This window comes from Rhamphochromis longiceps, linkage group LG14, assembly GCF_057381845.1.
Source record: "Rhamphochromis longiceps isolate RC_006_pf linkage group LG14, R_longiceps_female_GT1.1, whole genome shotgun sequence".
Taxonomy (NCBI): domain Eukaryota; kingdom Metazoa; phylum Chordata; class Actinopteri; order Cichliformes; family Cichlidae; genus Rhamphochromis; species Rhamphochromis longiceps.
In genome coordinates this window covers 6,095,943-6,121,694 of record NC_140570.1, presented here as the reverse complement: position 1 = coordinate 6,121,694, position 25,752 = coordinate 6,095,943, and positions in this window count along the sequence as shown.

Below are 25,752 nucleotides of genomic sequence, written 5' to 3'. Positions count from 1 at the left end.
CAGCTGCAAAACCTGTTTTCCCAGCACGGGGACCTTGAGTTCTATAATATAAGGCCATAAACATGTTTGTCTGAGTCGTCTATCAAAAGTTACAGCTATTTCTATGAAGTTGTACAAAAACGCTTTCTTTCGCCAAGACAGTGCGTTTCTCACTGTTACATGCATTTGAATGGGGAACTCGACCGAAACAAAGTATAGGTTTTCATTATGTGAATAACTTGGAAATCTTAGCTCAAACAGCTGCAAAACCTGTTTTCCCAGCACGGGAACCTTGAGTTCTATAAGATAAAGCCATAAACATGTTTGTCTGAGTCTTCTATCAAAAGTTACAGCTATTTCTATGAAGTTGTACAAAAACGCTTTCTTTCGCCAAGACAGTGCGTTTCTCACTGTTACATGCATTTGAATGGGGAACTCGACCGAAACAAAGTATAGGTTTTCATTATGTGAATAACTTGGAAATCTTAGCTCAAACAGCTGCAAAACCTGTTTTCCCAGCACGGGAACCTTGAGTTCTATAAGATAAAGCCATAAACATGTGTATCCGAGTCTTCTATCAAAAGTTACAGCTATTTCTATGAAGTTGTACAAAAACGCTTTCTTTCGCCAAGACAGTGCGTTTCTCACTGTTACATGCATTTGAATGGGGAACTCGACCGAAACAAAGTATAGGTTTTCATTATGTGAATAACTTGGAAATCTTAGCTCAAACAGCTGCAAAACCTGTTTTCCCAGCACGGGAACCTTGAGTTCTATAAGATAAAGCCATAAACATGTGTATCCGAGTCTTCTATCAAAAGTTACAGCTATTTCTATGAAGTTGTACAAAAACGCTTTCTTTCGCCAAGACAGTGCGTTTCTCACTGTTACATGCGTTTGAATGGGGAACTCCACCGAAACAAAGTACAAGTTTTCATTATGTGAATAACTTGGAAATCTTAGCTCAAACAGCTGCAAAACCTGTTTTCCCAGCACGGAGACCTTGAGTTCTATAATATAAGGCCATAAACATGTTTGTCTGAGTCTTCTATCAAAAGTTACAGCTATTTCTATGAAGTTGTACAAAAACGCTTTCTTTCGCCAAGACAGTGCGTTTCTCACTGTTACATGCATTTGAATGGGGAACTCGACCGAAACAAAGTATAGGTTTTCATTATGTGAATAACTTGGAAATCTTAGCTCAAACAGCTGCAAAACCTGTTTTCCCAGCACGGGAACCTTGAGTTCTATAAGATAAAGCCATAAACATGTGTATCCGAGTCTTCTATCAAAAGTTACAGCTATTTCTATGAAGTTGTACAAAAACGCTTTCTTTCGCCAAGACAGTGCGTTTCTCACTGTTACATGCATTTGAATGGGGAACTCGACCGAAACAAAGTATAGGTTTTCATTATGTGAATAACTTGAAAATCTTAGCTCAAACAGCTGCAAAACCTGTTTTCCCAGCACGGGGACCTTGAGTTCTATAAGATAAAGCCATAAACATGTGTTTCTGAGTCTTCTATCAAAAGTTACAGCTATTTCTATGAAGTTGTACAAAAACGCTTTCTTTCGCCAAGACAGTGCGTTTCTCACTGTTACATGCATTTGAATGGGGAACTCGACCGAAACAAAGTATAGGTTTTCATTATGTGAATAACTTGAAAATCTTAGCTCAAACAGCTGCAAAACCTGTTTTCCCAGCACGGGGACCTTGAGTTCTATAAGATAAAGCCATAAACATGTGTTTCTGAGTCTTCTATCAAAAGTTACAGCTATTTCTATGAAGTTGTACAAAAACGCTTTCTTTCGCCAAGACAGTGCGTTTCTCACTGTTACATGCATTTGAATGGGGAACTCGACCGAAACAAAGTATAGGTTTTCATTATGTGAATAACTTGAAAATCTTAGCTCAAACAGCTGCAAAACCTGTTTTCCCAGCACGGAGACCTTGAGTTCTATAAGATAAAGCCATAAACATGTGTATCCGAGTCTTCTATCAAAAGTTACAGCTATTTCTATGAAGTTGTACAAAAACGCTTTCTTTCGCCAAGAAAGTGCGTTTCTCACTGTTACATGCGTTTGAATGGGGAACTCCACCGAAACAAAGTACAAGTTTTCATTATGTGAATAACTTGGAAATCTTAGCTCAAACAGCTGCAAAACCTGTTTTCCCAGCACGGGGACCTTGAGTTCTATAATATAAGGCCATAAACATGTTTGTCTGAGTCGTCTATCAAAAGTTACAGCTATTTCTATGAAGTTGTACAAAAACGCTTTCTTTCGCCAAGACAGTGCGTTTCTCACTGTTACATGCATTTGAATGGGGAACTCGACCGAAACAAAGTATAGGTTTTCATTATGTGAATAACTTGGAAATCTTAGCTCAAACAGCTGCAAAACCTGTTTTCCCAGCACGGGAACCTTGAGTTCTATAAGATAAAGCCATAAACATGTGTATCCGAGTCTTCTATCAAAAGTTAAAGCTATTTCTATGAAGTTGTACAAAAACGCTTTCTTTCGCCAAGACAGTGCGTTTCTCACTGTTACATGCGTTTGAATGGGGAACTCGACCGAAACAAAGTATAGGTTTTCATTATGTGAATAACTTGGAAATCTTAGCTCAAACAGCTGCAAAACCTGTTTTCCCAGCACGGGAACCTTGAGTTCTATAAGATAAGGCCATAAACATGTTTGTCTGAGTCGTCTATCAAAAGTTACAGCTATTTCTATGAAGTTGTACAAAAACGCTTTCTTTCGCCAAGACAGTGCGTTTCTCACTGTTACATGCATTTGAATGGGGAACTCGACCGAAACAAAGTATAGGTTTTCATTATGTGAATAACTTGGAAATCTTAGCTCAAACAGCTGCAAAACCTGTTTTCCCAGCACGGGAACCTTGAGTTCTATAAGATAAAGCCATAAACATGTGTATCCGAGTCTTCTATCAAAAGTTACAGCTATTTCTATGAAGTTGTACAAAAACGCTTTCTTTCGCCAAGACAGTGCGTTTCTCACTGTTACATGCATTTGAATGGGGAACTCGACCGAAACAAAGTATAGGTTTTCATTATGTGAATAACTTGGAAATCTTAGCTCAAACAGCTGCAAAACCTGTTTTCCCAGCACGGGAACCTTGAGTTCTATAAGATAAAGCCATAAACATGTGTATCCGAGTCTTCTATCAAAAGTTACAGCTATTTCTATGAAGTTGTACAAAAACGCTTTCTTTCGCCAAGACAGTGCGTTTCTCACTGTTACATGCATTTGAATGGGGAACTCGACCGAAACAAAGTATAGGTTTTCATTATGTGAATAACTTGAAAATCTTAGCTCAAACAGCTGCAAAACCTGTTTTCCCAGCACGGGGACCTTGAGTTCTATAAGATAAAGCCATAAACATGTGTTTCTGAGTCTTCTATCAAAAGTTACAGCTATTTCTATGAAGTTGTACAAAAACGCTTTCTTTCGCCAAGACAGTGCGTTTCTCACTGTTACATGCATTTGAATGGGGAACTCGACCGAAACAAAGTATAGGTTTTCATTATGTGAATAACTTGAAAATCTTAGCTCAAACAGCTGCAAAACCTGTTTTCCCAGCACGGGAACCTTGAGTTCTATAAGATAAAGCCATAAACATGTGTATCCGAGTCTTCTATCAAAAGTTACAGCTATTTCTATGAAGTTGTACAAAAACGCTTTCTTTCGCCAAGACAGTGCGTTTCTCACTGTTACATGCATTTGAATGGGGAACTCGACCGAAACAAAGTATAGGTTTTCATTATGTGAATAACTTGAAAATCTTAGCTCAAACAGCTGCAAAACCTGTTTTCCCAGCACGGGGACCTTGAGTTCTATAATATAAGGCCATAAACATGTTTGTCTGAGTCTTCTATCAAAAGTTACAGCTATTTCTATGAAGTTGTACAAAAACGCTTTCTTTCGCCAAGACAGTGCGTTTCTCACTGTTACATGCATTTGAATGGGGAACTCGACCGAAACAAAGTATAGGTTTTCATTATGTGAATAACTTGGAAATCTTAGCTCAAACAGCTGCAAAACCTGTTTTCCCAGCACGGGAACCTTGAGTTCTATAAGATAAAGCCATAAACATGTGTATCCGAGTCTTCTATCAAAAGTTACAGCTATTTCTATGAAGTTGTACAAAAACGCTTTCTTTCGCCAAGACAGTGCGTTTCTCACTGTTACATGCATTTGAATGGGGAACTCGACCGAAACAAAGTATAGGTTTTCATTATGTGAATAACTTGAAAATCTTAGCTCAAACAGCTGCAAAACCTGTTTTCCCAGCACGGGGACCTTGAGTTCTATAAGATAAAGCCATAAACATGTGTTTCTGAGTCTTCTATCAAAAGTTACAGCTATTTCTATGAAGTTGTACAAAAACGCTTTCTTTCGCCAAGACAGTGCGTTTCTCACTGTTACATGCATTTGAATGGGGAACTCGACCGAAACAAAGTATAGGTTTTCATTATGTGAATAACTTGAAAATCTTAGCTCAAACAGCTGCAAAACCTGTTTTCCCAGCACGGGAACCTTGAGTTCTATAAGATAAAGCCATAAACATGTGTATCCGAGTCTTCTATCAAAAGTTACAGCTATTTCTATGAAGTTGTACAAAAACGCTTTCTTTCGCCAAGACAGTGCGTTTCTCACTGTTACATGCATTTGAATGGGGAACTCGACCGAAACAAAGTATAGGTTTTCATTATGTGAATAACTTGAAAATCTTAGCTCAAACAGCTGCAAAACCTGTTTTCCCAGCACGGGGACCTTGAGTTCTATAATATAAGGCCATAAACATGTTTGTCTGAGTCTTCTATCAAAAGTTACAGCTATTTCTATGAAGTTGTACAAAAACGCTTTCTTTCGCCAAGACAGTGCGTTTCTCACTGTTACATGCATTTGAATGGGGAACTCGACCGAAACAAAGTATAGGTTTTCATTATGTGAATAACTTGGAAATCTTAGCTCAAACAGCTGCAAAACCTGTTTTCCCAGCACGGGGACCTTGAGTTCTATAAGATAAAGCCATAAACATGTGTTTCTGAGTCTTCTATCAAAAGTTACAGCTATTTCTATGAAGTTGTACAAAAACGCTTTCTTTCGCCAAGACAGTGCGTTTCTCACTGTTACATGCATTTGAATGGGGAACTCGACCGAAACAAAGTATAGGTTTTCATTATGTGAATAACTTGAAAATCTTAGCTCAAACAGCTGCAAAACCTGTTTTCCCAGCACGGAGACCTTGAGTTCTATAAGATAAAGCCATAAACATGTGTATCCGAGTCTTCTATCAAAAGTTACAGCTATTTCTATGAAGTTGTACAAAAACGCTTTCTTTCGCCAAGAAAGTGCGTTTCTCACTGTTACATGCGTTTGAATGGGGAACTCCACCGAAACAAAGTACAAGTTTTCATTATGTGAATAACTTGGAAATCTTAGCTCAAACAGCTGCAAAACCTGTTTTCCCAGCACGGGGACCTTGAGTTCTATAATATAAGGCCATAAACATGTTTGTCTGAGTCGTCTATCAAAAGTTACAGCTATTTCTATGAAGTTGTACAAAAACGCTTTCTTTCGCCAAGACAGTGCGTTTCTCACTGTTACATGCATTTGAATGGGGAACTCGACCGAAACAAAGTATAGGTTTTCATTATGTGAATAACTTGGAAATCTTAGCTCAAACAGCTGCAAAACCTGTTTTCCCAGCACGGGAACCTTGAGTTCTATAAGATAAAGCCATAAACATGTGTATCCGAGTCTTCTATCAAAAGTTAAAGCTATTTCTATGAAGTTGTACAAAAACGCTTTCTTTCGCCAAGACAGTGCGTTTCTCACTGTTACATGCGTTTGAATGGGGAACTCGACCGAAACAAAGTATAGGTTTTCATTATGTGAATAACTTGGAAATCTTAGCTCAAACAGCTGCAAAACCTGTTTTCCCAGCACGGGAACCTTGAGTTCTATAAGATAAGGCCATAAACATGTTTGTCTGAGTCGTCTATCAAAAGTTACAGCTATTTCTATGAAGTTGTACAAAAACGCTTTCTTTCGCCAAGACAGTGCGTTTCTCACTGTTACATGCATTTGAATGGGGAACTCGACCGAAACAAAGTATAGGTTTTCATTATGTGAATAACTTGGAAATCTTAGCTCAAACAGCTGCAAAACCTGTTTTCCCAGCACGGGAACCTTGAGTTCTATAAGATAAAGCCATAAACATGTGTATCCGAGTCTTCTATCAAAAGTTACAGCTATTTCTATGAAGTTGTACAAAAACGCTTTCTTTCGCCTAGACAGTGCGTTTCTCACTGTTACATGCATTTGAATGGGGAACTCGACCGAAACAAAGTATAGGTTTTCATTATGTGAATAACTTGGAAATCTTAGCTCAAACAGCTGCAAAACCTGTTTTCCCAGCACGGGAACCTTGAGTTCTATAAGATAAAGCCATAAACATGTGTATCCGAGTCTTCTATCAAAAGTTACAGCTATTTCTATGAAGTTGTACAAAAACGCTTTCTTTCGCCAAGACAGTGCGTTTCTCACTGTTACATGCATTTGAATGGGGAACTCGACCGAAACAAAGTATAGGTTTTCATTATGTGAATAACTTGAAAATCTTAGCTCAAACAGCTGCAAAACCTGTTTTCCCAGCACGGGGACCTTGAGTTCTATAAGATAAAGCCATAAACATGTGTTTCTGAGTCTTCTATCAAAAGTTACAGCTATTTCTATGAAGTTGTACAAAAACGCTTTCTTTCGCCAAGACAGTGCGTTTCTCACTGTTACATGCATTTGAATGGGGAACTCGACCGAAACAAAGTATAGGTTTTCATTATGTGAATAACTTGAAAATCTTAGCTCAAACAGCTGCAAAACCTGTTTTCCCAGCACGGGGACCTTGAGTTCTATAAGATAAAGCCATAAACATGTGTTTCTGAGTCTTCTATCAAAAGTTACAGCTATTTCTATGAAGTTGTACAAAAACGCTTTCTTTCGCCAAGACAGTGCGTTTCTCACTGTTACATGCATTTGAATGGGGAACTCGACCGAAACAAAGTATAGGTTTTCATTATGTGAATAACTTGAAAATCTTAGCTCAAACAGCTGCAAAACCTGTTTTCCCAGCACGGAGACCTTGAGTTCTATAAGATAAAGCCATAAACATGTGTATCCGAGTCTTCTATCAAAAGTTACAGCTATTTCTATGAAGTTGTACAAAAACGCTTTCTTTCGCCAAGAAAGTGCGTTTCTCACTGTTACATGCGTTTGAATGGGGAACTCCACCGAAACAAAGTACAAGTTTTCATTATGTGAATAACTTGGAAATCTTAGCTCAAACAGCTGCAAAACCTGTTTTCCCAGCACGGGGACCTTGAGTTCTATAATATAAGGCCATAAACATGTTTGTCTGAGTCTTCTATCAAAAGTTACAGCTATTTCTATGAAGTTGTACAAAAACGCTTTCTTTCGCCAAGACAGTGCGTTTCTCACTGTTACATGCATTTGAATGGGGAACTCGACCGAAACAAAGTATAGGTTTTCATTATGTGAATAACTTGGAAATCTTAGCTCAAACAGCTGCAAAACCTGTTTTCCCAGCACGGGAACCTTGAGTTCTATAAGATAAAGCCATAAACATGTGTATCCGAGTCTTCTATCAAAAGTTAAAGCTATTTCTATGAAGTTGTACAAAAACGCTTTCTTTCGCCAAGACAGTGCGTTTCTCACTGTTACATGCGTTTGAATGGGGAACTCGACCGAAACAAAGTATAGGTTTTCATTATGTGAATAACTTGGAAATCTTAGCTCAAACAGCTGCAAAACCTGTTTTCCCAGCACGGGAACCTTGAGTTCTATAATATAAGGCCATAAACATGTTTGTCTGAGTCTTCTATCAAAAGTTACAGCTATTTCTATGAAGTTGTACAAAAACGCTTTCTTTCGCCAAGACAGTGCGTTTCTCACTGTTACATGCATTTGAATGGGGAACTCGACCGAAACAAAGTATAGGTTTTCATTATGTGAATAACTTGGAAATCTTAGCTCAAACAGCTGCAAAACCTGTTTTCCCAGCACGGGAACCTTGAGTTCTATAAGATAAAGCCATAAACATGTGTATCCGAGTTTTCTATCAAAAGTTACAGCTATTTCTATGAAGTTGTACAAAAACGCTTTCTTTCGCCAAGACAGTGCGTTTCTCACTGTTACATGCATTTGAATGGGGAACTCGACCGAAACAAAGTATAGGTTTTCATTATGTGAATAACTTGAAAATCTTAGCTCAAACAGCTGCAAAACCTGTTTTCCCAGCACGGGAACCTTGAGTTCTATAAGATAAAGCCATAAACATGTGTATCCGAGTCTTCTATCAAAAGTTACAGCTATTTCTATGAAGTTGTACAAAAACGCTTTCTTTCGCCAAGACAGTGCGTTTCTCACTGTTACATGCATTTGAATGGGGAACTCGACCGAAACAAAGTATAGGTTTTCATTATGTGAATAACTTGGAAATCTTAGCTCAAACAGCTGCAAAACCTGTTTTCCCAGCACGGGAACCTTGAGTTCTATAAGATAAAGCCATAAACATGTGTTTCTGAGTCTTCTATCAAAAGTTACAGCTATTTCTATGAAGTTGTACAAAAACGCTTTCTTTCGCCAAGACAGTGCGTTTCTCACTGTTACATGCATTTGAATGGGGAACTCGACCGAAACAAAGTATAGGTTTTCATTATGTGAATAACTTGAAAATCTTAGCTCAAACAGCTGCAAAACCTGTTTTCCCAGCACGGAGACCTTGAGTTCTATAAGATAAAGCCATAAACATGTGTATCCGAGTCTTCTATCAAAAGTTACAGCTATTTCTATGAAGTTGTACAAAAACGCTTTCTTTCGCCAAGAAAGTGCGTTTCTCACTGTTACATGCGTTTGAATGGGGAACTCCACCGAAACAAAGTACAAGTTTTCATTATGTGAATAACTTGGAAATCTTAGCTCAAACAGCTGCAAAACCTGTTTTCCCAGCACAGGGACCTTGAGTTCTATAATATAAGGCCATAAACATGTTTGTCTGAGTCTTCTATCAAAAGTTACAGCTATTTCTATGAAGTTGTACAAAAACGCTTTCTTTCGCCAAGACAGTGCGTTTCTCACTGTTACATGCATTTGAATGGGGAACTTGACCGAAACAAAGTATAGGTTTTCATTATGTGAATAACTTGGAAATCTTAGCTCAAACAGCTGCAAAACCTGTTTTCCCAGCACGGGAACCTTGAGTTCTATAAGATAAAGCCATAAACATGTGTATCCGAGTCTTCTATCAAAAGTTAAAGCTATTTCTATGAAGTTGTACAAAAACGCTTTCTTTCGCCAAGACAGTGCGTTTCTCACTGTTACATGCGTTTGAATGGGGAACTCGACCGAAACAAAGTATAGGTTTTCATTATGTGAATAACTTGGAAATCTTAGCTCAAACAGCTGCAAAACCTGTTTTCCCAGCACGGGAACCTTGAGTTCTATAATATAAGGCCATAAACATGTTTGTCTGAGTCTTCTATCAAAAGTTACAGCTATTTCTATGAAGTTGTACAAAAACGCTTTCTTTCGCCAAGACAGTGCGTTTCTCACTGTTACATGCATTTGAATGGGGAACTCGACCGAAACAAAGTATAGGTTTTCATTATGTGAATAACTTGGAAATCTTAGCTCAAACAGCTGCAAAACCTGTTTTCCCAGCACGGGAACCTTGAGTTCTATAAGATAAAGCCATAAACATGTGTATCCGAGTCTTCTATCAAAAGTTACAGCTATTTCTATGAAGTTGTACAAAAACGCTTTCTTTCGCCAAGACAGTGCGTTTCTCACTGTTACATGCATTTGAATGGGGAACTCGACCGAAACAAAGTATAGGTTTTCATTATGTGAATAACTTGAAAATCTTAGCTCAAACAGCTGCAAAACCTGTTTTCCCAGCACGGGGACCTTGAGTTCTATAAGATAAAGCCATAAACATGTGTTTCTGAGTCTTCTATCAAAAGTTACAGCTATTTCTATGAAGTTGTACAAAAACGCTTTCTTTCGCCAAGACAGTGCGTTTCTCACTGTTACATGCATTTGAATGGGGAACTCGACCGAAACAAAGTATAGGTTTTCATTATGTGAATAACTTGAAAATCTTAGCTCAAACAGCTGCAAAACTTGTTTTCCCAGCACGGGGACCTTGAGTTCTATAAGATAAAGCCATAAACATGTGTTTCTGAGTCTTCTATCAAAAGTTACAGCTATTTCTATGAAGTTGTACAAAAACGCTTTCTTTCGCCAAGACAGTGCGTTTCTCACTGTTACATGCATTTGAATGGGGAACTCGACCGAAACAAAGTATAGGTTTTCATTATGTGAATAACTTGAAAATCTTAGCTCAAACAGCTGCAAAACCTGTTTTCCCAGCACGGAGACCTTGAGTTCTATAAGATAAAGCCATAAACATGTGTATCCGAGTCTTCTATCAAAAGTTACAGCTATTTCTATGAAGTTGTACAAAAACGCTTTCTTTCGCCAAGACAGTGCGTTTCTCACTGTTACATGCATTTGAATGGGGAACTCGACCGAAACAAAGTATAGGTTTTCATTATGTGAATAACTTGGAAATCTTAGCTCAAACAGCTGCAAAACCTGTTTTCCCAGCACGGGAACCTTGAGTTCTATAAGATAAAGCCATAAACATGTGTATCCGAGTCTTCTATCAAAAGTTACAGCTATTTCTATGAAGTTGTACAAAAACGCTTTCTTTCGCCAAGACAGTGCGTTTCTCACTGTTACATGCGTTTGAATGGGGAACTCCACCGAAACAAAGTACAAGTTTTCATTATGTGAATAACTTGGAAATCTTAGCTCAAACAGCTGCAAAACCTGTTTTCCCAGCACGGAGACCTTGAGTTCTATAATATAAAGCCATAAACATGTGTATCCGAGTCTTCTATCAAAAGTTACAGCTATTTCTATGAAGTTGTACAAAAACGCTTTCTTTCGCCAAGACAGTGCGTTTCTCACTGTTACATGCATTTGAATGGGGAACTCGACCGAAACAAAGTATAGGTTTTCATTATGTGAATAACTTGAAAATCTTAGCTCAAACAGCTGCAAAACCTGTTTTCCCAGCACGGGGACCTTGAGTTCTATAAGATAAAGCCATAAACATGTGTTTCTGAGTCTTCTATCAAAAGTTACAGCTATTTCTATGAAGTTGTACAAAAACGCTTTCTTTCGCCAAGACAGTGCGTTTCTCACTGTTACATGCATTTGAATGGGGAACTCGACCGAAACAAAGTATAGGTTTTCATTATGTGAATAACTTGAAAATCTTAGCTCAAACAGCTGCAAAACCTGTTTTCCCAGCACGGGGACCTTGAGTTCTATAAGATAAAGCCATAAACATGTGTTTCTGAGTCTTCTATCAAAAGTTACAGCTATTTCTATGAAGTTGTACAAAAACGCTTTCTTTCGCCAAGACAGTGCGTTTCTCACTGTTACATGCATTTGAATGGGGAACTCGACCGAAACAAAGTATAGGTTTTCATTATGTGAATAACTTGAAAATCTTAGCTCAAACAGCTGCAAAACCTGTTTTCCCAGCACGGAGACCTTGAGTTCTATAAGATAAAGCCATAAACATGTGTATCCGAGTCTTCTATCAAAAGTTACAGCTATTTCTATGAAGTTGTACAAAAACGCTTTCTTTCGCCAAGAAAGTGCGTTTCTCACTGTTACATGCGTTTGAATGGGGAACTCCACCGAAACAAAGTACAAGTTTTCATTATGTGAATAACTTGGAAATCTTAGCTCAAACAGCTGCAAAACCTGTTTTCCCAGCACGGGGACCTTGAGTTCTATAATATAAGGCCATAAACATGTTTGTCTGAGTCTTCTATCAAAAGTTACAGCTATTTCTATGAAGTTGTACAAAAACGCTTTCTTTCGCCAAGACAGTGCGTTTCTCACTGTTACATGCATTTGAATGGGGAACTCGACCGAAACAAAGTATAGGTTTTCATTATGTGAATAACTTGGAAATCTTAGCTCAAACAGCTGCAAAACCTGTTTTCCCAGCACGGGAACCTTGAGTTCTATAAGATAAAGCCATAAACATGTGTATCCGAGTCTTCTATCAAAAGTTAAAGCTATTTCTATGAAGTTGTACAAAAACGCTTTCTTTCGCCAAGACAGTGCGTTTCTCACTGTTACATGCATTTGAATGGGGAACTCGACCGAAACAAAGTATAGGTTTTCATTATGTGAATAACTTGGAAATCTTAGCTCAAACAGCTGCAAAACCTGTTTTCCCAGCACGGGAACCTTGAGTTCTATAAGATAAAGCCATAAACATGTGTATCCGAGTCTTCTATCAAAAGTTACAGCTATTTCTATGAAGTTGTACAAAAACGCTTTCTTTCGCCAAGACAGTGCGTTTCTCACTGTTACATGCATTTGAATGGGGAACTCGACCGAAACAAAGTATAGGTTTTCATTATGTGAATAACTTGAAAATCTTAGCTCAAACAGCTGCAAAACCTGTTTTCCCAGCACGGGGACCTTGAGTTCTATAAGATAAAGCCATAAACATGTGTTTCTGAGTCTTCTATCAAAAGTTACAGCTATTTCTATGAAGTTGTACAAAAACGCTTTCTTTCGCCAAGACAGTGCGTTTCTCACTGTTACATGCATTTGAATGGGGAACTCGACCGAAACAAAGTATAGGTTTTCATTATGTGAATAACTTGAAAATCTTAGCTCAAACAGCTGCAAAACCTGTTTTCCCAGCACGGGGACCTTGAGTTCTATAATATAAGGCCATAAACATGTTTGTCTGAGTCTTCTATCAAAAGTTACAGCTATTTCTATGAAGTTGTACAAAAACGCTTTCTTTCGCCAAGACAGTGCGTTTCTCACTGTTACATGCATTTGAATGGGGAACTCGACCGAAACAAAGTATAGGTTTTCATTATGTGAATAACTTGGAAATCTTAGCTCAAACAGCTGCAAAACCTGTTTTCCCAGCACGGGAACCTTGAGTTCTATAAGATAAAGCCATAAACATGTGTATCCGAGTCTTCTATCAAAAGTTACAGCTATTTCTATGAAGTTGTACAAAAACGCTTTCTTTCGCCAAGACAGTGCGTTTCTCACTGTTACATGCATTTGAATGGGGAACTCGACCGAAACAAAGTATAGGTTTTCATTATGTGAATAACTTGAAAATCTTAGCTCAAACAGCTGCAAAACCTGTTTTCCCAGCACGGGAACCTTGAGTTCTATAAGATAAAGCCATAAACATGTGTATCCGAGTCTTCTATCAAAAGTTACAGCTATTTCTATGAAGTTGTACAAAAACGCTTTCTTTCGCCAAGACAGTGCGTTTCTCACTGTTACATGCATTTGAATGGGGAACTCGACCGAAACAAAGTATAGGTTTTCATTATGTGAATAACTTGAAAATCTTAGCTCAAACAGCTGCAAAACCTGTTTTCCCAGCACGGGAACCTTGAGTTCTATAAGATAAAGCCATAAACATGTGTATCCGAGTCTTCTATCAAAAGTTACAGCTATTTCTATGAAGTTGTACAAAAACGCTTTCTTTCGCCAAGACAGTGCGTTTCTCACTGTTACATGCATTTGAATGGGGAACTCGACCGAAACAAAGTATAGGTTTTCATTATGTGAATAACTTGAAAATCTTAGCTCAAACAGCTGCAAAACCTGTTTTCCCAGCACGGGGACCTTGAGTTCTATAATATAAGGCCATAAACATGTTTGTCTGAGTCTTCTATCAAAAGTTACAGCTATTTCTATGAAGTTGTACAAAAACGCTTTCTTTCGCCAAGACAGTGCGTTTCTCACTGTTACATGCATTTGAATGGGGAACTCGACCGAAACAAAGTATAGGTTTTCATTATGTGAATAACTTGGAAATCTTAGCTCAAACAGCTGCAAAACCTGTTTTCCCAGCACGGGAACCTTGAGTTCTATAAGATAAAGCCATAAACATGTGTATCCGAGTCTTCTATCAAAAGTTACAGCTATTTCTATGAAGTTGTACAAAAACGCTTTCTTTCGCCAAGACAGTGCGTTTCTCACTGTTACATGCATTTGAATGGGGAACTCGACCGAAACAAAGTATAGGTTTTCATTATGTGAATAACTTGAAAATCTTAGCTCAAACAGCTGCAAAACCTGTTTTCCCAGCACGGGGACCTTGAGTTCTATAAGATAAAGCCATAAACATGTGTTTCTGAGTCTTCTATCAAAAGTTACAGCTATTTCTATGAAGTTGTACAAAAACGCTTTCTTTCGCCAAGACAGTGCGTTTCTCACTGTTACATGCATTTGAATGGGGAACTCGACCGAAACAAAGTATAGGTTTTCATTATGTGAATAACTTGAAAATCTTAGCTCAAACAGCTGCAAAACCTGTTTTCCCAGCACGGGGACCTTGAGTTCTATAATATAAGGCCATAAACATGTGTTTCTGAGTCTTCTATCAAAAGTTACAGCTATTTCTATGAAGTTGTACAAAAACGCTTTCTTTCGCCAAGACAGTGCGTTTCTCACTGTTACATGCATTTGAATGGGGAACTCGACCGAAACAAAGTATAGGTTTTCATTATGTGAATAACTTGAAAATCTTAGCTCAAACAGCTGCAAAACCTGTTTTCCCAGCACGGAGACCTTGAGTTCTATAAGATAAAGCCATAAACATGTGTATCCGAGTCTTCTATCAAAAGTTACAGCTATTTCTATGAAGTTGTACAAAAACGCTTTCTTTCGCCAAGACAGTGCGTTTCTCACTGTTACATGCGTTTGAATGGGGAACTCCACCGAAACAAAGTACAAATTTTCATTATGTGAATAACTTGGAAATCTTAGCTCAAACAGCTGCAAAACCTGTTTTCCCAGCACGGGGACCTTGAGTTCTATAATATAAGGCCATAAACATGTTTGTCTGAGTCTTCTATCAAAAGTTACAGCTATTTCTATGAAGTTGTACAAAAACGCTTTCTTTCGCCAAGACAGTGCGTTTCTCACTGTTACATGCATTTGAATGGGGAACTCGACCGAAACAAAGTATAGGTTTTCATTATGTGAATAACTTGGAAATCTTAGCTCAAACAGCTGCAAAACCTGTTTTCCCAGCACGGAAACCTTGAGTTCTATAAGATAAAGCCATAAACATGTGTATCCGAGTCTTCTATCAAAAGTTACAGCTATTTCTATGAAGTTGTACAAAAACGCTTTCTTTCGCCAAGACAGTGCGTTTCTCACTGTTACATGCATTTGAATGGGGAACTCGACCGAAACAAAGTATAGGTTTTCATTATGTGAATAACTTGGAAATCTTAGCTCAAACAGCTGCAAAACCTGTTTTCCCAGCACGGGAACCTTGAGTTCTATAAGATAAAGCCATAAACATGTGTATCCGAGTCTTCTATCAAAAGTTACAGCTATTTCTATGAAGTTGTACAAAAACGCTTTCTTTCGCCAAGACAGTGCGTTTCTCACTGTTACATGCGTTTGAATGGGGAACTCCACCGAAACAAAGTACAAGTTTTCATTATGTGAATAACTTGGAAATCTTAGCTCAAACAGCTGCAAAACCTGTTTTCCCAGCACGGAGACCTTGAGTTCTATAATATAAAGCCATAAACATGTGTATCCGAGTCTTCTATCAAAAGTTACAGCTATTTCTATGAAGTTGTACAAAAACGCTTTCTTTCGCCAAGACAGTGCGTTTCTCACTGTTACATGCATTTGAATGGGGAACTCGACCGAAACAAAGTATAGGTTTTCATTATGTGAATAACTTGAAAATCTTAGCTCAAACAGCTGCAAAACCTGTTTTCCCAGCACGGGGACCTTGAGTTCTATAAGATAAAGCCATAAACATGTGTTTCTGAGTCTTCTATCAAAAGTTACAGCTATTTCTATGAAGTTGTACAAAAACGCTTTCTTTCGCCAAGACAGTGCGTTTCTCACTGTTACATGCATTTGAATGGGGAACTCGACCGAAACAAAGTATAGGTTTTCATTATGTGAATAACTTGAAAATCTTAGCTCAAACAGCTGCAAAACCTGTTTTCCCAGCACGGGGACCTTGAGTTCTATAAGATAAAGCCATAAACATGTGTTTCTGAGTCTTCTATCAAAAGTTACAGCTATTTCTATGAAGTTGTACAAAAACGCTTTCTTTCGCCAAGACAGTGCGTTTCTCACTGTTACATGCATTTGAATGGGGAACTCGACCGAAACAAAGTATAGGTTTTCATTATGTGAATAACTTGAAAATCTTAGCTCAAACAGCTGCAAAACCTGTTTTCCCAGCACGGAGACCTTGAGTTCTATAAGATAAAGCCATAAACATGTGTATCCGAGTCTTCTATCAAAAGTTACAGCTATTTCTATGAAGTTGTACAAAAACGCTTTCTTTCGCCAAGAAAGTGCGTTTCTCACTGTTACATGCGTTTGAATGGGGAACTCCACCGAAACAAAGTACAAGTTTTCATTATGTGAATAACTTGGAAATCTTAGCTCAAACAGCTGCAAAACCTGTTTTCCCAGCACGGGGACCTTGAGTTCTATAATATAAGGCCATAAACATGTTTGTCTGAGTCTTCTATCAAAAGTTACAGCTATTTCTATGAAGTTGTACAAAAACGCTTTCTTTCGCCAAGACAGTGCGTTTCTCACTGTTACATGCATTTGAATGGGGAACTCGACCGAAACAAAGTATAGGTTTTCATTATGTGAATAACTTGGAAATCTTAGCTCAAACAGCTGCAAAACCTGTTTTCCCAGCACGGGAACCTTGAGTTCTATAAGATAAAGCCATAAACATGTGTATCCGAGTCTTCTATCAAAAGTTAAAGCTATTTCTATGAAGTTGTACAAAAACGCTTTCTTTCGCCAAGACAGTGCGTTTCTCACTGTTACATGCGTTTGAATGGGGAACTCGACCGAAACAAAGTATAGGTTTTCATTATGTGAATAACTTGGAAATCTTAGCTCAAACAGCTGCAAAACCTGTTTTCCCAGCACGGGAACCTTGAGTTCTATAATATAAGGCCATAAACATGTTTGTCTGAGTCTTCTATCAAAAGTTACAGCGATTTATATGAAGTTGTACAAAAACGCTTTCTTTCGCCAAGACAGTGCGTTTCTCACTGTTACATGCATTTGAATGGGGAACTCGACCGAAACAAAGTATAGGTTTTCATTATGTGAATAACTTGGAAATCTTAGCTCAAACAGCTGCAAAACCTGTTTTCCCAGCACGGGAACCTTGAGTTCTATAAGATAAAGCCATAAACATGTGTATCCGAGTCTTCTATCAAAAGTTACAGCTATTTCTATGAAGTTGTACAAAAACGCTTTCTTTCGCCAAGACAGTGCGTTTCTCACTGTTACATGCATTTGAATGGGGAACTCGACCGAAACAAAGTATAGGTTTTCATTATGTGAATAACTTGAAAATCTTAGCTCAAACAGCTGCAAAACCTGTTTTCCCAGCACGGGGACCTTGAGTTCTATAAGATAAAGCCATAAACATGTGTTTCTGAGTCTTCTATCAAAAGTTACAGCTATTTCTATGAAGTTGTACAAAAACGCTTTCTTTCGCCAAGACAGTGCGTTTCTCACTGTTACATGCATTTGAATGGGGAACTCGACCGAAACAAAGTATAGGTTTTCATTATGTGAATAACTTGAAAATCTTAGCTCAAACAGCTGCAAAACCTGTTTTCCCAGCACGGAGACCTTGAGTTCTATAAGATAAAGCCATAAACATGTGTATCCGAGTCTTCTATCAAAAGTTACAGCTATTTCTATGAAGTTGTACAAAAACGCTTTCTTTCGCCAAGAAAGTGCGTTTCTCACTGTTACATGCGTTTGAATGGGGAACTCCACCGAAACAAAGTACAAGTTTTCATTATGTGAATAACTTGGAAATCTTAGCTCAAACAGCTGCAAAACCTGTTTTCCCAGCACGGGGACCTTGAGTTCTATAATATAAGGCCATAAACATGTTTGTCTGAGTCTTCTATCAAAAGTTACAGCTATTTCTATGAAGTTGTACAAAAACGCTTTCTTTCGCCAAGACAGTGCGTTTCTCACTGTTACATGCATTTGAATGGGGAACTTGACCGAAACAAAGTATAGGTTTTCATTATGTGAATAACTTGGAAATCTTAGCTCAAACAGCTGCAAAACCTGTTTTCCCAGCACGGGAACCTTGAGTTCTATAAGATAAAGCCATAAACATGTGTATCCGAGTCTTCTATCAAAAGTTAAAGCTATTTCTATGAAGTTGTACAAAAACGCTTTCTTTCGCCAAGACAGTGCGTTTCTCACTGTTACATGCGTTTGAATGGGGAACTCGACCGAAACAAAGTATAGGTTTTCATTATGTGAATAACTTGGAAATCTTAGCTCAAACAGCTGCAAAACCTGTTTTCCCAGCACGGGAACCTTGAGTTCTATAATATAAGGCCATAAACATGTTTGTCTGAGTCTTCTATCAAAAGTTACAGCTATTTCTATGAAGTTGTACAAAAACGCTTTCTTTCGCCAAGACAGTGCGTTTCTCACTGTTACATGCATTTGAATGGGGAACTCGACCGAAACAAAGTATAGGTTTTCATTATGTGAATAACTTGGAAATCTTAGCTCAAACAGCTGCAAAACCTGTTTTCCCAGCACGGGAACCTTGAGTTCTATAAGATAAAGCCATAAACATGTGTATCCGAGTCTTCTATCAAAAGTTACAGCTATTTCTATGAAGTTGTACAAAAACGCTTTCTTTCGCCAAGACAGTGCGTTTCTCACTGTTACATGCATTTGAATGGGGAACTCGACCGAAACAAAGTATAGGTTTTCATTATGTGAATAACTTGAAAATCTTAGCTCAAACAGCTGCAAAACCTGTTTTCCCAGCACGGGGACCTTGAGTTCTATAAGATAAAGCCATAAACATGTGTTTCTGAGTCTTCTATCAAAAGTTACAGCTATTTCTATGAAGTTGTACAAAAACGCTTTCTTTCGCCAAGACAGTGCGTTTCTCACTGTTACATGCATTTGAATGGGGAACTCGACCGAAACAAAGTATAGGTTTTCATTATGTGAATAACTTGAAAATCTTAGCTCAAACAGCTGCAAAACCTGTTTTCCCAGCACGGGAACCTTGAGTTCTATAAGATAAAGCCATAAACATGTGTATCCGAGTCTTCTATCAAAAGTTACAGCTATTTCTATGAAGTTGTACAAAAACGCTTTCTTTCGCCAAGACAGTGCGTTTCTCACTGTTACATGCATTTGAATGGGGAACTCGACCGAAACAAAGTATAGGTTTTCATTATGTGAATAACTTGAAAATCTTAGCTCAAACAGCTGCAAAACCTGTTTTCCCAGCACGGGGACCTTGAGTTCTATAATATAAGGCCATAAACATGTTTGTCTGAGTCTTCTATCAAAAGTTACAGCTATTTCTATGAAGTTGTACAAAAACGCTTTCTTTCGCCAAGACAGTGCGTTTCTCACTGTTACATGCATTTGAATGGGGAACTCGACCGAAACAAAGTATAGGTTTTCATTATGTGAATAACTTGGAAATCTTAGCTCAAACAGCTGCAAAACCTGTTTTCCCAGCACGGAGACCTTGAGTTCTATAAGATAAAGCCATAAACATGTGTATCCGAGTCTTCTATCAAAAGTTACAGCTATTTCTATGAAGTTGTACAAAAACGCTTTCTTTCGCCAAGACAGTGCGTTTCTCACTGTTACATGCATTTGAATGGGGAACTCGACCGAAACAAAGTATAGGTTTTCATTATGTGAATAACTTGAAAATCTTAGCTCAAACAGCTGCAAAACCTGTTTTCCCAGCACGGGAACCTTGAGTTCTATAAGATAAAGCCATAAACATGTGTATCCGAGTCTTCTATCAAAAGTTACAGCTATTTCTATGAAGTTGTACAAAAACGCTTTCTTTCGCCAAGACAGTGCGTTTCTCACTGTTACATGCATTTGAATGGGGAACTCGACCGAAACAAAGTATAGGTTTTCATTATGTGAATAACTTGAAAATCTTAGCTCAAACAGCTGCAAAACCTGTTTTCCCAGCACGGGAACCTTGAGTTCTATAAGATAAAGCCATAAACATGTGTATCCGAGTCTTCTATCAAAAGTTACAGCTATTTCTATGAAGTTGTACAAAAACGCTTTCTTTCGCCAAGACAGTGCGTTTCTCACTGTTACATGCATTTGAATGGGGAACTCGACCGAAACAAAGTATAGGTTTTCATTATGTGAATAACTTGAAAATCTTAGCTCAAACAGCTGCAAAACCTGTTTTCCCAGCACGGGGACCTTGAGTTCTATAATATAAGGCCATAAACATGTTTGTCTGAGTCTTCTATCAAAAGTTACAGCTATTTCTATGAAGTTGTACAAAAACGCTTTCTTTCGCCAAGACAGTGCGTTTCTCACTGTTACATGCATTTGAATGGGGAACTCGACCGAAACAAAGTATAGGTTTTCATTATGTGAATAACTTGGAAATCTTAGCTCAAACAGCTGCAAAACCTGTTTTCCCAGCACGGGAACCTTGAGTTCTATAAGATAAAGCCATAAACATGTGTATCCGAGTCTTCTATCAAAAGTTACAGCTATTTCTATGAAGTTGTACAAAAACGCTTTCTTTCGCCAAGACAGTGCGTTTCTCACTGTTACATGCATTTGAATGGGGAACTCGACCGAAACAAAGTATAGGTTTTCATTATGTGAATAACTTGAAAATCTTAGCTCAAACAGCTGCAAAACCTGTTTTCCCAGCACGGGAACCTTGAGTTCTATAAGATAAAGCCATAAACATGTGTATCCGAGTCTTCTATCAAAAGTTACAGCTATTTCTATGAAGTTGTACAAAAACGCTTTCTTTCGCCAAGACAGTGCGTTTCTCACTGTTACATGCATTTGAATGGGGAACTCGACCGAAACAAAGTATAGGTTTTCATTATGTGAATAACTTGAAAATCTTAGCTCAAACAGCTGCAAAACCTGTTTTCCCAGCACGGAGACCTTGAGTTCTATAAGATAAAGCCATAAACATGTGTATCCGAGTCTTCTATCAAAAGTTACAGCTATTTCTATGAAGTTGTACAAAAACGCTTTCTTTCGCCAAGACAGTGCGTTTCTCACTGTTACATGCATTTGAATGGGGAACTCGACCGAAACAAAGTATAGGTTTTCATTATGTGAATAACTTGAAAATCTTAGCTCAAACAGCTGCAAAACCTGTTTTCCCAGCACGGGAACCTTGAGTTCTATAAGATAAAGCCATAAACATGTGTATCCGAGTCTTCTATCAAAAGTTACAGCTATTTCTATGAAGTTGTACAAAAACGCTTTCTTTCGCCAAGACAGTGCGTTTCTCACTGTTACATGCATTTGAATGGGGAACTCGACCGAAACAAAGTATAGGTTTTCATTATGTGAATAACTTGAAAATCTTAGCTCAAACAGCTGCAAAACCTGTTTTCCCAGCACGGGAACCTTGAGTTCTATAAGATAAAGCCATAAACATGTGTATCCGAGTCTTCTATCAAAAGTTACAGCTATTTCTATGAAGTTGTACAAAAACGCTTTCTTTCGCCAAGACAGTGCGTTTCTCACTGTTACATGCATTTGAATGGGGAACTCGACCGAAACAAAGTATAGGTTTTCATTATGTGAATAACTTGAAAATCTTAGCTCAAACAGCTGCAAAACCTGTTTTCCCAGCACGGGGACCTTGAGTTCTATAATATAAGGCCATAAACATGTTTGTCTGAGTCTTCTATCAAAAGTTACAGCTATTTCTATGAAGTTGTACAAAAACGCTTTCTTTCGCCAAGACAGTGCGTTTCTCACTGTTACATGCATTTGAATGGGGAACTCGACCGAAACAAAGTATAGGTTTTCATTATGTGAATAACTTGGAAATCTTAGCTCAAACAGCTGCAAAACCTGTTTTCCCAGCACGGGAACCTTGAGTTCTATAAGATAAAGCCATAAACATGTGTATCCGAGTCTTCTATCAAAAGTTACAGCTATTTCTATGAAGTTGTACAAAAACGCTTTCTTTCGCCAAGAAAGTGCGTTTCTCACTGTTACATGCGTTTGAATGGGGAACTCCACCGAAACAAAGTACAAGTTTTCATTATGTGAATAACTTGGAAATCTTAGCTCAAACAGCTGCAAAACCTGTTTTCCCAGCACGGGGACCTTGAGTTCTATAATATAAGGCCATAAACATGTTTGTCTGAGTCTTCTATCAAAAGTTACAGCTATTTCTATGAAGTTGTACAAAAACGCTTTCTTTCGCCAAGACAGTGCGTTTCTCACTGTTACATGCATTTGAATGGGGAACTCGACCGAAACAAAGTATAGGTTTTCATTATGTGAATAACTTGAAAATCTTAGCTCAAACAGCTGCAAAACCTGTTTTCCCAGCACGGGAACCTTGAGTTCTATAAGATAAAGCCATAAACATGTGTATCCGAGTCTTCTATCAAAAGTTACAGCTATTTCTATGAAGTTGTACAAAAACGCTTTCTTTCGCCAAGACAGTGCGTTTCTCACTGTTACATGCATTTGAATGGGGAACTCGACCGAAACAAAGTATAGGTTTTCATTATGTGAATAACTTGAAAATCTTAGCTCAAACAGCTGCAAAACCTGTTTTCCCAGCACGGGAACCTTGAGTTCTATAAGATAAAGCCATAAACATGTGTATCCGAGTCTTCTATCAAAAGTTACAGCTATTTCTATGAAGTTGTACAAAAACGCTTTCTTTCGCCAAGACAGTGCGTTTCTCACTGTTACATGCATTTGAATGGGGAACTCGACCGAAACAAAGTATAGGTTTTCATTATGTGAATAACTTGAAAATCTTAGCTCAAACAGCTGCAAAACCTGTTTTCCCAGCACGGGGACCTTGAGTTCTATAATATAAGGCCATAAACATGTTTGTCTGAGTCTTCTATCAAAAGTTACAGCTATTTCTATGAAGTTGTACAAAAACGCTTTCTTTCGCCAAGACAGTGCGTTTCTCACTGTTACATGCATTTGAATGGGGAACTCGACCGAAACAAAGTATAGGTTTTCATTATGTGAATAACTTGGAAATCTTAGCTCAAACAGCTGCAAAACCTGTTTTCCCAGCACGGGAACCTTGAGTTCTATAAGATAAAGCCATAAACATGTGTATCCGAGTCTTCTATCAAAAGTTACAGCTATTTCTATGAAGTTGTACAAAAACGCTTTCTTTCGCCAAGACAGTGCGTTTCTCACTGTTACATGCATTTGAATGGGGAACTCGACCGAAACAAAGTATAGGTTTTCATTATGTGAATAACTTGAAAATCTTAGCTCAAACAGCTGCAAAACCTGTTTTCCCAGCACGGGAACCTTGAGTTCTATAAGATAAAGCCATAAACATGTGTATCCGAGTCTTCTATCAAAAGTTACAGCTATTTCTATGAAGTTGTACAAAAACGCTTTCTTTCGCCAAGACAGTGCGTTTCTCACTGTTACATGCATTTGAATGGGGAACTCGACCGAAACAAAGTATAGGTTTTCATTATGTGAATAACTTGAAAATCTTAGCTCAAACAGCTGCAAAACCTGTTTTCCCAGCACGGAGACCTTGAGTTCTATAAGATAAAGCCATAAACATGTGTATCCGAGTCTTCTATCAAAAGTTACAGCTATTTCTATGAAGTTGTACAAAAACGCTTTCTTTCGCCAAGACAGTGCGTTTCTCACTGTTACATGCATTTGAATGGGGAACTCGACCGAAACAAAGTATAGGTTTTCATTATGTGAATAACTTGAAAATCTTAGCTCAAACAGCTGCAAAACCTGTTTTCCCAGCACGGGAACCTTGAGTTCTATAAGATAAAGCCATAAACATGTGTATCCGAGTCTTCTATCAAAAGTTACAGCTATTTCTATGAAGTTGTACAAAAACGCTTTCTTTCGCCAAGACAGTGCGTTTCTCACTGTTACATGCATTTGAATGGGGAACTCGACCGAAACAAAGTATAGGTTTTCATTATGTGAATAACTTGAAAATCTTAGCTCAAACAGCTGCAAAACCTGTTTTCCCAGCACGGGAACCTTGAGTTCTATAAGATAAAGCCATAAACATGTGTATCCGAGTCTTCTATCAAAAGTTACAGCTATTTCTATGAAGTTGTACAAAAACGCTTTCTTTCGCCAAGACAGTGCGTTTCTCACTGTTACATGCATTTGAATGGGGAACTCGACCGAAACAAAGTATAGGTTTTCATTATGTGAATAACTTGAAAATCTTAGCTCAAACAGCTGCAAAACCTGTTTTCCCAGCACGGGGACCTTGAGTTCTATAATATAAGGCCATAAACATGTTTGTCTGAGTCTTCTATCAAAAGTTACAGCTATTTCTATGAAGTTGTACAAAAACGCTTTCTTTCGCCAAGACAGTGCGTTTCTCACTGTTACATGCATTTGAATGGGGAACTCGACCGAAACAAAGTATAGGTTTTCATTATGTGAATAACTTGGAAATCTTAGCTCAAACAGCTGCAAAACCTGTTTTCCCAGCACGGGAACCTTGAGTTCTATAAGATAAAGCCATAAACATGTGTATCCGAGTCTTCTATCAAAAGTTACAGCTATTTCTATGAAGTTGTACAAAAACGCTTTCTTTCGCCAAGAAAGTGCGTTTCTCACTGTTACATGCGTTTGAATGGGGAACTCCACCGAAACAAAGTACAAGTTTTCATTATGTGAATAACTTGGAAATCTTAGCTCAAACAGCTGCAAAACCTGTTTTCCCAGCACGGGGACCTTGAGTTCTATAATATAAGGCCATAAACATGTTTGTCTGAGTCTTCTATCAAAAGTTACAGCTATTTCTATGAAGTTGTACAAAAACGCTTTCTTTCGCCAAGACAGTGCGTTTCTCACTGTTACATGCATTTGAATGGGGAACTCGACCGAAACAAAGTATAGGTTTTCATTATGTGAATAACTTGGAAATCTTAGCTCAAACAGCTGCAAAACCTGTTTTCCCAGCACGGGAACCTTGAGTTCTATAAGATAAAGCCATAAACATGTGTATCCGAGTCTTCTATCAAAAGTTAAAGCTATTTCTATGAAGTTGTACAAAAACGCTTTCTTTCGCCAAGACAGTGCGTTTCTCACTGTTACATGCGTTTGAATGGGGAACTCGACCGAAACAAAGTATAGGTTTTCATTATGTGAATAACTTGGAAATCTTAGCTCAAACAGCTGCAAAACCTGTTTTCCCAGCACGGGAACCTTGAGTTCTATAATATAAGGCCATAAACATGTTTGTCTGAGTCTTCTATCAAAAGTTACAGCTATTTCTATGAAGTTGTACAAAAACGCTTTCTTTCGCCAAGACAGTGCGTTTCTCACTGTTACATGCATTTGAATGGGGAACTCGACCGAAACAAAGTATAGGTTTTCATTATGTGAATAACTTGAAAATCTTAGCTCAAACAGCTGCAAAACCTGTTTTCCCAGCACGGGGACCTTGAGTTCTATAAGATAAAGCCATAAACATGTGTTTCTGAGTCTTCTATCAAAAGTTACAGCTATTTCTATGAAGTTGTACAAAAACGCTTTCTTTCGCCAAGACAGTGCGTTTCTCACTGT